This window comes from Cherax quadricarinatus, chromosome 12 (genome assembly GCF_038502225.1).
Source record: "Cherax quadricarinatus isolate ZL_2023a chromosome 12, ASM3850222v1, whole genome shotgun sequence".
Taxonomy (NCBI): domain Eukaryota; kingdom Metazoa; phylum Arthropoda; class Malacostraca; order Decapoda; family Parastacidae; genus Cherax; species Cherax quadricarinatus.
Genome location: NC_091303.1, coordinates 12,753,827 through 12,766,664, shown reverse-complemented (window position 1 = coordinate 12,766,664; position 12,838 = coordinate 12,753,827). Strand labels below are relative to the sequence as shown.

At 38.8% G+C, this 12,838-nt stretch overlaps 1 protein-coding gene across 1 annotated transcript in view; it reads left to right on the top strand.

Moving 5' to 3' along the window:
- The window catches only part of LOC128686538 (trafficking protein particle complex subunit 13-like), a 77,596-nt gene extending 65,970 nt beyond the window's left edge, over positions 1 to 11,626 (top strand). Inside the window, exon 12 of the transcript XR_011391893.1 lies at positions 10,412 to 11,626. The gene's annotated coding sequence lies outside the window, so the exon portion shown is untranslated. The remainder of the gene's footprint in view (positions 1 to 10,411) is intronic.
- The last annotated feature ends 1,212 nt before the right edge of the window (positions 11,627 to 12,838 follow it).

Genomic DNA, 12,838 nt, shown 5'->3' with positions numbered 1-12,838 from the left:
AAAAACTTTGTTTCTTCTTTTTATTTGGGGTCACTCTGCCTTGGTGGGAGACAGCCAGTGTGTTAAAAAAAAAAATCTATCAGTAAATCACACACAGTATGTGACATAAATTCGCTCTCATGAGATCACCAAACCTGAGCCGGACTTAGTTTTTAGCCATGTCTTTTTAAATATTGCTCTAAACTGAGAGGAGAGAGAGGGAGGGGAGGGAGATATGTATTCACAGGTCCATAAAGTGTTTCAACCCAAGCCAAGACAAGGTGGTGGGCAGTGGAGGAAAGAGGGTAGGATGGAAAGGAGCATTATTATGATTTAATTTTTTATTAATTTTTCTCATTTTTTTGACCAAATGCATTTTTAGTAGTAAATGGCTGTTTGATGCATGTGCAGTATAATCATAATTGTTTGGTAGCTACACGTCTCCCCCAACATTTGTGAGAGTTAGGGGATCAAGAACCTCGCGAATGTTGAAAAATCGCGGATGTTTGGTGCCCCAATATATTGTAGGGAAATATAATACAATACTGCTTCCTTAACCTATTGAACCATGAACAATCATGAAACATCGTAAAATATTGTACTGGTGCCGGCCCTTTGGTAAAGAAGGTAAAAAAGACTATTGAATTCAAGAAAGAACTCTTAGCAGAGTACCAAAGTGGAGGAGGAAGAGAGAGGGGAGAATGTGCCTTCTTCAGTGATTCTACGATATGTACGATACTAAAGCAGCATGAGCTGATAAAGGCTATAGCTCCAACTAGCGATAAAGTGTAGCATTAACAGTGTAGCAAGTAAGTTAAGAGATTAATTGATAGAAAAAGGACTGTTGCATATGTGTCTTACCTAACAACAGAAAAAGGACAGCACGATTGTAACTCCTCCAATGTTGTTGGAGTTATATAGGGCAACTGACAACACCGCTGTCTCTACTGCCTGTGCTGCCTCCATCACCACCACTATGTAAGGCTTGTGCTCTCAATGGCCCTTATACACCCAACAACAATGCAGCAACACTCCTGATGTACTTAATGACATATTTTATTCTAGAGCATATGTCATGTTTCTATGTTATTATTGTTTATTATGTCATATTAGATGAAGATAAATAAGCCATAGAGTTGATATTAGTGTCATATTGAAGGACTATCTTGTCCTGTCTCTAAACAAACTCTGCCACTGCCACAGTTCCTAACATATGTAATGACGCGTGTATTTTAAATATGATTGGGCGGCTGGGAATTCGTGAATGTTCGAAGCCCGCGAAAGTGGAAAATGTGAATGTTGAGGGAGACCTGTATATTCATTTCCATTTTGTATATGATCATTTGGTGCATGTGTGGTAAGCTCATGTATTTCTTTTTTGGTAAAAATCAGTCAGGAAATGTAGAAGTTCTGCATTTTAAACTTAAGTTGTTTTATGTGATTTCACTTCACGTGCCATGGGCATATGCAGTAGTTCCTCTGTATCTGCAGGTATACATTCCAAGACCTACCGTGGATACCTGAAACCATGAATAGTAGCAAACCCTATGTATAAGTCATTTTTTTTTTACATATATACCTATGATAAAGTTTAATTGATAAATTATGCCAAATAAGTCAAGAATTGGCTTTTTTTCACTGATGGGAAGCATTTCACAGCTTCTCTTAGGCTTTGAAGAACTGCCAGCATCCCTACTTTTGCACTTTGGGACCATTATTAAACAAAATTAAGGGTTGTTTTTGGGCCACAGTAAACCGTGGATTACTGAAACTGTCGATACAAAATCTGTGGATATGGGGGTTCTACTGTAATGCATATATTGCAAGGAACACTTGTGCATGTATTGAATATTTTTTCTTGTTTATGGATCAGATGATTTGATGTGTGGTCCAATATAAAAATAAACAATTACATGTTCTACTAAATTAGCTACTAAAAAAAAGGAATTTGTCCCTAAAATAAATACATTCAGCCACAATTTTCAATATCTTTAACACTGCTCTCCTCTTGAGTTTGGATAAAAGAGTGACCATCCCCCCAATGAAAAGCAGGGGTGTCACTAGCACGTTAAGAGACCATACAATAAGTGTCAGGGGCCCGAGACTGTTCAACTGCCTCCCAGCACACATAAGGGGGATTACCAACAGACCCCTGGCAGTCTTCAAGCTGGCACTGGACAAGCACCTAAAGTCAGTTCCGGATCAGCCGGGCTGTGGCTCGTATGTTGGTTTGCGTGCAGCCAGCAGCAACAGCCTGGTTGATCAGGCTCTGATCCACCAGGAGGCCTGGTCTCAGACCGGGCCGCGGGGGCGTTGACCCCCGGAACTCTCCAGGTAAACTCCAGGTATCCTGTGAAGCAGTGCAGCTTTACAGTAAACTGTAATATCTGAGTGTACTAACATAGTTCTTTTCACCTAGTTGTGCTTGCAGGGGTCTAGTCATAATTTTTGCCTTGCCTCTCAACTCTTGCTACCCAATTTCACTAATTTCTGGTCCTTCGGAACCAAGAAGTTGATATTATTTGATGTATTATCTTTATGAAAACAGGGTGCTTAAAACAGAGGTCTGAATTGTTTTGAAAGTTAAAGAATGTTGTTGGGTTATTGACAAAAAATATTAATCAGATGTACAGTCACTGACAAAAATCTCGTTACACATTGTTCGAAGCTATTCAAAATTTGTTCTAGTGGTTTGGAATCTCAGGCTTGTAACAGGATTTTTGTGACGGTATGTGTGACCATTACTTCAAGGCTGGGAACCTACTCGCAGGGAATAAGGTGTTTAAGACAAACTGTGGGCAATTGCAATTTAAAAAATTTTCATACTGTAACCTCAATAATTTACTTCACTGATAAACATCTATGTCTATTTACTATGTATTATAATGTAATTTTCTAATATTTATAATTATAATATACATAGATTCTGTTCTATTTATTTTTACTCTGTTACTAAATAAATTACTTGTATAATTTTTTTTAATTCATTGACTGTTCTTGCTTTTAATAGGTGACATAAAAATAAGTAAAACACATTTTCCATCATTCATATCTATCTGCCTTCCAAGAGTTCATGGTTAAATGATCCACTGAACTATATCTCTTCCTATCCAAGCTAGTGACGGGACAATACCAAAAGTTTTTGCCAATACCACTACTGGTTTAGTTCAGTTGTGATACTGATTGTCAAAATTAGCCAATACTCACTGATGCTGATACTTTCCTACATCCCTTATTCAAAGTGCAAATGGTGTACGTCATACCTTGAGAACTCAAGTCTGACTACCTAGTTTTCCTAAGTTGTTTCACAGATATTAGCCTTGATCACACTCAAACAGCACCTTAAGTCCCCAGTCTAATTCTAACTCCTACATAATGTTAAAGTTCCTTTCTCTCAAAACCTCCTTAAAAGGAGTAGAGGGGATTGTGAATGACCCTTACAAGGGAAGGTGCTTTGATGCCATTGAAGGGCTCTTAATCCAAGAAACCTGAGCTATACCATCCCTTGAATTAGGCCTCCTCACCTTCTGTTTCCCAGGCTCTATATTGATCCTTGCAGGTTTGTTTTCTATGGGTATAATAATTACAATATACTATGCAGATGAGAGACTTCTCGAATACATTCCAGGGGATAGGAGAGTTGAATGAAAAACAGCAGTAGATATGGAATGTCTAGCAGGAGAGTTTTAGGAAGCTTAGGAGAAATTTACTAACTAGAAGAAATGAATGAGCCAAAAAGATAAGAAAAGCTCAGTGTTCAACTATAGTTGAACAGATGCTATAACAGATGCAATCTTTCCACCCAGATATCAGATCCTGAGGAAGGATAGGAGGAGCAGAGGGGAAGGAGGGGTTACACTGCTAATTAAAAACCAGTGGGGTTATCAAGAAATGGAAGGAATGGACAAGATTGGAGAAAGGGGTTACATAGTAGGTACAGTTCAGTCAGGGGAACACAAGGTAGTCATTGCAGTGATGTATAACCCACCACAGAACTGCAGGAGGCCAAGAGAGGAATATGATGAGTGCAACAGAGCAATGGTGGACACATTAGCTGGGGTGGCAAAGAAGGGCTCACTCAGTGAGTGAAGTTACTGGTCATGGGCGACTTCAACCACAGGGAGGTTGATTGGGAAAACCTGGAGCCACATGGGGGTCCCAAAACATGGAGAGCCAAGATGATGGATGTGGTGCTGGCAAACCTCATGCACCAACATGTTAGGGACACTACCAGAGAGAGAGGGGAGGATGAACCAGTAAGACTGGACCTTGTGTTCACCCTGAGTAGCTCAGACATTGAGCACATCACATATGAAAGGCCCCTTGGAGCTAGTGACCACGTGGTTCTGAGCTTTGAATACATCGTAGAGCTAAAAGTGGAGAGGGTAACAGGAGTAGAAAGGGAAAAGCCAAACTATAAAAGGGAGGACTACACAGGAATGAGGACCTTCCTGCAGGAGGTTCAGTGGGAACAGGAGTTGGTAGGAAAATCAGTAAATGAAATGGTGGACTTTGTAACAACAAAATGCAATGAGGCAGAAGAAAGGTTTATTCCCAAGGGTAACAGAAATAATGGGAAGGACAGAATGAGCCCTTGGTTTACCCGAAGGTGTAGGGAGGCAAAAACTAAGTGCTCTAGAGAATGGAAAAAGTACAGAAGGCAAAGGACTCGGGAAAATAGAGATTAATCGACGAGCCAGAAATGAGTATGCACAGATAAGGAGGGAGGCCCAGTGGCAGTATGAAAACGACATAGCATCGAAAGTTAAGTCTGACCCAAAACTGCTTTACAGCCACATCAAGAGGAAGACAACAGTCAAGGACCAGGTAATCAGGCTGAGGAAAGAAGGTGGGGAGCTCACAAGAAATGACCAAGAAGTATGTGAGGAGCTCAACATGAGATTTCAGGAAGTATTTACAGTGGAGGCTGAAGGGACACCAACAAGGGATATACCAACAAGTGTTGGATGAATTACACACAACTGAGGAGGAGGTGGAGAAGCTGCTAAGTGACCTTGATACCTCAAAGGTGGTGGGACCGGACAACATCTCTCCATGGGTCCTTAGAGAGGGAGCAGAGACACTGTGTGTGCCAGTAACCAAAATCTTCAACACTTCCCTTGAAACTGGGCAGTTACCTAAAGTATGGAAGAAGGCAAATATAGTCCCCATCTTTAAGAAAGGAGACAGAAATGAAGCACTAAACTATAGACCAGTGTCACTGATGTGTATAGTATGCAAAGTCATGGAGAAGATTATCAGGAGGAGAGTGGTGGAGCACCTGGAGTGGAACAAGGTTATAAACGACAGCCAGCATGGATTCATGTAAGACAAATCCTGTGTCACAAACCTACTCGAGTTTTATGACAAGGTACCTGAAGTAAGAAATGAGAAGGAAGGATGGGTTGCTTGCATTTTCTTGGACTGCAAGAAGGCCTTTGACACAGTTCCTCACAAGAGATTAGTACAGAAGCTAGAGGATCAGACACACACAACAGGAAGGGCACTGCAATGGATCAGAGAATACCTAACAGGGAGGCAACAACAAGTCATGGTCCGTGATGAGGTATCACAGTGGGCGCCTGTGATGAGCGGGGTTCCACAGGGGTCAATCCTGGGACGAGTGCTATTCTTGGTATATGTGAATGACATGATGGAAGGGATAGACTCAGAAGTGTCCCTGTTTGCAGATGATGAGAAGTTAATGAGGAGAATTAAATCAGATGTGGACCAGACAGGTCTACAAAGAGACCTGGACAGGCTGGATGTGTGGTCCAGCAATTGGCTCCTAGAATTTAACCCAGCTAATTGCAACGTCATGAAGATCAGAGAAGGGCAAAGAAGACCGCAGACAGAGTATAGGCTAGGAGGCCAAAGACTGCAAACCTCACTCAAGGAGAAAGATCTAGAAGTGAGTATAATACCGAGTACATTGCCAGAAGCGCACATTAACCAGATAACTGCTGTGGCATATGGGTGCCTGGCAAACCTGAGAATAGCGTTCCAGTACCTCAGTAAGGAATCGTTCAGGACTTTATACACTGTACGTCAGGCCCATACTGGAGTATGCAGCACCAGTTTGGAACCCACACCTGGTCAAACACGTCAAGAAATTAGAGAAAGTTCAAAGGTTTGCAACAAGGCTGGTTCCAGAGCTAAGGGGAATGTCCTATGAAGAAAGGTTAAGGGAAATCGGTCTGACAACACTGGATGACAGGAGGGTCAGGGGAGACATGATAACGACATACAAAATACTGCGTGGAATAGACAAGGTGGACAGAGACGGGATGTTCCAGAGATGGGACACAGAAACAAGGGGTTACAATTGGAAACTGAAGACAGACGAGTCAGAGGGATGTTAGGAAGTATTTCTTCAGCCACAGAGTTGTTAGGAAGTGGAATAGTCTGGCAAGCGATGTAGTGGAGGCAGGAACCATACATAGTTTTAAGATGAGGTATGATAAAGCTCATGGAGCAGGGAGAGGGAGGACCCAGTAGTGGTCAGTGAAGAGGCAGGGCCAGGAGCTGAGTCTGGACCCTTGCAACCACAATTAGGTGAGTACAATTAGGTGAAAGGAGAAAATAAGTATTGGAGCATGGAAGAGATACAGTAAACAAAAAACCTAACAGTAAAAAAATGAGTAGATGAGCCTTAAATGATTATGTAAGAGTGAGAAGAGGGGCAGAACAATATGAAAAAGACGTAGTGGCAAAACTGATCTCAAAAACCAGAACTTCTACATGGTATTTAGATGGAAGTGATAGTAAAGCAACTGGTGATACTTCAACATAGGGAAGGAGAAAGACTGACAAGTAATGTCATTGAGGTATGTGAGGAACTAATAAAATACAGCCTCTCTTCACTTAGTGACGTACTCGTTTACTGACGCCTTGGACTTACGGCGGCTCTCTGACCAGTATTTATACCTAAATAATGTATATTAGAACTGATTTCCTGTATTAACATTTAAAAATAAACCAGAAATGTTATAAATGGTGCAAAAGTGACATTAAAAAATATCAAAGACGGTTGACACAAACTTGCTACCATTACAATATGCTCCTTATTTAGCGATGAATTTCTTTAATGATGTGGTCTTAAGAACGGAACTCCGTCGTTAAGTGAGGAGAGGCTGTATACCAGAAATGTTATAAATGGTGCAAAGGTGACATTAAAACAATATCAGAGATGGTTGACACACCCATTATCATTATAGAATGCTCCTCACTTAGTGATGAATTCGTTTACCGATGTGGTCTTAGGAACAGAACTCCGTTGTTAAGTGAGGAGAGGCTGTATTTCACTGAATAAGTATTTGATACCAGAGATGAGAATGGAGAACTCTGAAGAGACTAGATTTTGTCACAGCAGCAGGGAGTGAGGTAAAGGAAATTCTAAGCAAATTGGATAGGCCAAATGTATTAGAATCTAACAAGGTGTCTTGGGTCCTGAGGAGAGGATTTGCATAAACCTGTAGCATGTCAATAGAGATGAAACATTTTGATTAGCTGGAAACCATCAAACCTTGTTCCAGTATTAAAAATTATGAAGAACAGGCAGCAGTGAACTTCAGAATTGATGTGAATGCTATGACACCCACATGAGGCTCCTTCGAGTTAACGTCAGAGTTGAGCCAGGGGCTTGGTGGGTGAACGTTCTGCTGTCAACCAACAATGTAACTTTCTTCCAGGCAGCATATGCTACTTGACGATGGTAAGTCATTACCTATGAGTTTTGCACAACTTGTTTGGCTAGCCTCATGTTTGTAGGTGGGGGTCCTGTACATTTTAGACTGTTTTCAGGGACACTACGGTTTTCTCTCAGGCTTGTTCTTCCTATGGTGTCTGACCCTAGCTTAGCTGGAATTTTTAAAACAATTCTCTTCCCTATCCTTCTGTCACTGATAGATCATAAATATGTGCTTGTGGATTTGCTGGTGTGCTTGTCTTCTTTTGCTGTTCTGATAACTGTGTGTTCATGCAGCAATGAGGTCTTTCATCCTCCAAAGATGCCTTTTCTTTGGCTTATTGCATTCTCGTTCTGTTTCTGAACTGGTCGAGTATGTTCAGTGAACAAAAAAAAGTTTCATGTTTCAGGTTCCTTCTTGCCTACTGCCTCATCTATTTTAGTGTGGATGGTAAGATTTCAATTGGGCTCCCCAGGGTCACACAAAAAACTGAGTTTTAACTCTTAAAAAGATGCTGTTTTGTGTTAGGGGGAAAGAGGGTCCTAGGTTTCCTTCACACCTGACATTTTAGGGGGATTAGCTAGGACTGGCCACATGTACATGCCTCATCTGTAACCTGCATGCCACAATAACAATAGAGTAACAATCTGTGGGTTGAGAAGGAGAGAGAGAGAGAGAGAGAGGTAAAGAAGTCTCTCATTTTTTTTTTTTAATTTCTTTTGATGGGTCTGCTATATGAGCCTTGTGTGTTTAGAAATTAGTTCTGATTGTAATAATAAAAATTTTAATGGTTCTATTACAATAATTTTCATTGCAGAAAACTACAGTTTACTGAAACTGTTCAAGAGTTAGTCAGATTGTTCTTACAGTTCTGGATCTTTTGATCAGTTGTCTAATCCATCAAATAGCTTGTCAATTTAATTTTTGGCCTCTCCTCATGCTGCCTTCCTCTCTAAAAGTCCCACTTTTCAAACGGATTGACTTTTATTCTTTAGGTGTGCCGTAGCTTAATTAATTGCTGGTGCACTCAACTTACACACTGAGGTCTGGGGATTGATCCCCCAGTATGGCTGGAAAACATTAGGACGTGTTTCTATAAGACTCCTACTGTCCTTGTTCACCCATCAATAAAATGGTTACCTGGGTGTTAGCTGACTAGCGTGGGTTGCATCCTGGGACAAAATTGACCTAATTTGCCAAAAATGCTCTACATAATAAAGGGCTTTCTATATGGTAGTATATCATTGATGTCAGCTAGGCCTGTATACAGTGTATATGTACTTTTAGAAATAAATATATTATTGACTGAGATTGATTTACTGCACTAATTTTAACTCTGATTGACTTATTCTTTAACTTAGATTATTAATGAATAGTCTTTCAAGGTTTAGCACTTTCTGTGTATGTAAAAATTAGAGGTATGTGAGAGTGACCATCAGGGGGTGTGCATCCTGCAGTGCCTGCTTCACCCTTGTCAACTATGGCCAGTTGATTCATTTTCCTGGACCAGTAGCGAACCTCCCATTTTACCTCCATCTAGACTGACATCTTAACTGGAACAGCCTTTCTTTTGCACTAAGTTTGACTTTCCTGTTTAGCACATGAGCCCACCCTTCATACTCGATACCAAATCCCCCCCCCCCTACCCTTTCCTATATAAGTTTAGCCCTGTTTTGTAAATATAATAATAATACTCTGCAGGGTAATAAAAATTTTTGTATTCTTTCAAGAGAGTAATATATCTGTGGAACAATTTGCTCTTCCAAAGAGTAATAACCTTAAACCATACCCCCGGCCGGGATTGAAATCGCGGTCATAGAGTCTCAAAACTCCAGCCGGTCGCGTTAGCTGGAGTTTTGAGACTCTATGACCGCGGGTTCAATCCCGGCCGGGGGTATGGTTTATTTGCAATTGTGTCATTACGATTTCTTGAGTCAGTAATAACCTTATGGAGCAGTATTTAATGACCCATGGAAGTTTATTTTTTTTGTGTGCACTACAAGAATAAGTCCCCAACTACCTTTTCTTGGATCCCCTATGTGCTATATGGCCCCTAGGGATTTTGTGATTCCTCACATATTAATATACAATAATGCTAACCTTAAAAATTCATGTGAGCAAAATGGGAGGGGAAGGGAACATGATTATTGTACTTTCTATTTAACCCCTTTCCCCTCCTTTAAATCAATATAAATTGTTATCAATATGAAATTATGTTCATTAGTCTGTGGATATGTATATAGGTATGAATTGAAATCCTCACAATCATACATGTTGTTGGGTTAAAGCACCAGTAATTTATTCATTGTTAACAAAGGCTAGTACAAAATGGACAATGTGCGACTTGCAACATGCACTAGTTACAACAATAATAGGATACTCTTAGCACAAGCCTGAGGTTGGGGAGACTTGCAATCTCAAGTCTCGCATGAGGATACTCAAGAACTCCACTTCCAATGATTTCCAGTCTGAAAAACTTTTATAAATTTCTGGTTATGTACCTTTTTTCTTGTACATATATTTTAAGATATATGGTAACACTTTGCATAGCAATGAGTGCCTAGTATGATACTGTTTTATGGTATTTCCACTACATGGAATATTAAACCAAATCAGGAGTGAGGCCTTCAACATATTAAATATTCTTCCTAAATTATAATATTTGAATTCAAATATACAGTATTTCTAATATTGTCATGTCAAAATATGAAATGAAATTTTATCAGACATTTTATATTGATAAGGTACAGTCTTGATGTCATTGTCAGTAGCTGGGGGATGTACAAGAGTTCAAGTGGATGACATTATCTTGCCACAAGCACAAGGAACCTCATGAATAAGAATCCAACCAACTGTCAAAATGTACACACAACCCACCAATTACTCCATTGTCTTGTGAGGCTTCAAAGTTTAGGCAAGTGCAGTCATGAAGCCCATCTGGAACAACAGGTAACAAAGATAATGTATTTTTGCTCACCCTTCAAGTGAGGGATGGGGTAGTGCCTTGATGCTGAAGGGCTCTTGATCCAAAGAAGTGGAGCTATTCTCTCCTTGGATTAAACTTGATTACCTCCTAACCCCCAGGTGCTGTACACCCCCCTTACAGGTTTAGTGCTGCTCCAATTATTATAAGAGCATACTTTTTTCATATCTGGAGTCACAGATCAATATGAGGACAAATCTTTATACAAATCTTTAAATAAACTAAATACATTTGATACAAATTATTTACAATTTCATTTTGTTTTCAAACTATATTAAAAGCATGACAGGAAAATAAGAGACAGATCAAACATACACTGGACCATAATTATTGTTTAGCCTCACACATACTTAAATACTCTATCATAGTATTTAAAATTATGTTGACATAGACTACATGTTAATTTGATTTCATATTCATTTATCTGGCCAACTTAAGAGCAGGTAAAACGATACAGCAAAAGGTGACCTTTATTAGTATGACATTTCACCTACATGAGGCATATTCACGCCTCATTTAGTGAAACATTGTACACTAACAGTAAACTCTCAATATACGTAACAGACTTCTGTATAACAGACCTCAGGAATATGGAACAAATCTGCTGGGTCAACCAATTCAGAGACATTGCCTAAATTCTGTTTATTGTTACTATCACAACAAAACAATTTCATCTCTATCCACCGCAGTTGCCATTACTGACCACTCGCTCCCTTCTGTTAGTCCATGTTATCTAGAGTTTACTAATAAATGTCTTCCTTTACTAATAAATGTTTTCCTTTGCTGTGCCTTTTTTTACCAATTGTCGGCTCTGCCATACTTCAACAACTTAAGAACAGTTAAAAGATTTTGATCATATGATACACACTCATTCTGACATAGATTACACCAATATACTTAGAATAAATTATAAATTATGTCCCTGGTGACACAAGTTATACACACATTATTTACAACAAATTTGTTAGTTTCTCAAATATTGCTTTTGTTGAGTCTACATTGTTCAATAACATATAAAAATCTGTATTAAAGATTGTCAAAACACAAGGTAATGTAAATATTTCCTGAACTATGTAAATCAGTAACAGTGACTTAACCAACAAGAATAAATGCATTATTCAGTCACAAACTAAGTCTCAGATATCACTGCCACATAATGTGGAAGACCTATTAATACAAAACTTTAATTCCTTCACAGCATCGCACATGGGGGATATTTCATGTAAATATATTTTTTTGTGTATGTATATAAAAGTATATGCATGTATGTATATATGTAGTATGTATGTGTATGCAATGTATATATATATATATATATATATATATATATATATATATATATATATATATATATATATATATATATATATATATATATATATATATATGCATGTATGACTAATGTATATAAGTATGTAATGTAAATAAAATAAATGTGTGCTTATGTATATGTGCATATGTATATTTGTGTGTGTGTGTGTGTTTGTGTGTGTGTGTGTGTGTGTGTGTGTGTGTGTTTGTGTGTGTGTGTGTGTGTGTGTATGTATGTGCATATTCTTCAATACGTCAGCTGTCTCCCACCGAGGCAGGGTGTATATACATTATTTATTTTATACATATCTTGTAAATGGTTTTTGTAATATTTTGTCATAATCTTGTTAGTGTCTTTGAAAAGAAGATATGACAAAATTAATTCCAGAAGGCCTAAAAATTTGGTAAATATCTTCACTGCAGATTTTGTGACAGTTTTTATCTTTATCACAAATTTCTATTCATGTCATGATTAAAAACCTGTTAACAAAATGGGATTGCGCTGTTAAAATTGTTTCCTCTTCCCATTAGTATTTTTATTGTAATAAAGTTGGTATTATTACCGACAATATGTAAAGTAAAAGGACACAAGTGCAACTAATATGACATTTATTGTGGCAACGTTTCGCTCTCCAGGAGCTTTATCAAGCCATTACAAACAATACATGGACACAGGGTATATAAAGGCTCAGAGTGAGGTGCAATACTAGTGAGGTAACATTTCGATGTTCACTAGTGGTAGTAGTAGTAGTAGTAGTAGTAGTAGTAGTAGTAGTGGTGGTAGTGACAAAAGTAATACAATATGATAGAGCAATTAATTCGTACATGAACTTCAAGAGTGTATCAGTCTGTAGTGGAAGGAAGGCGGGGTAGGGGT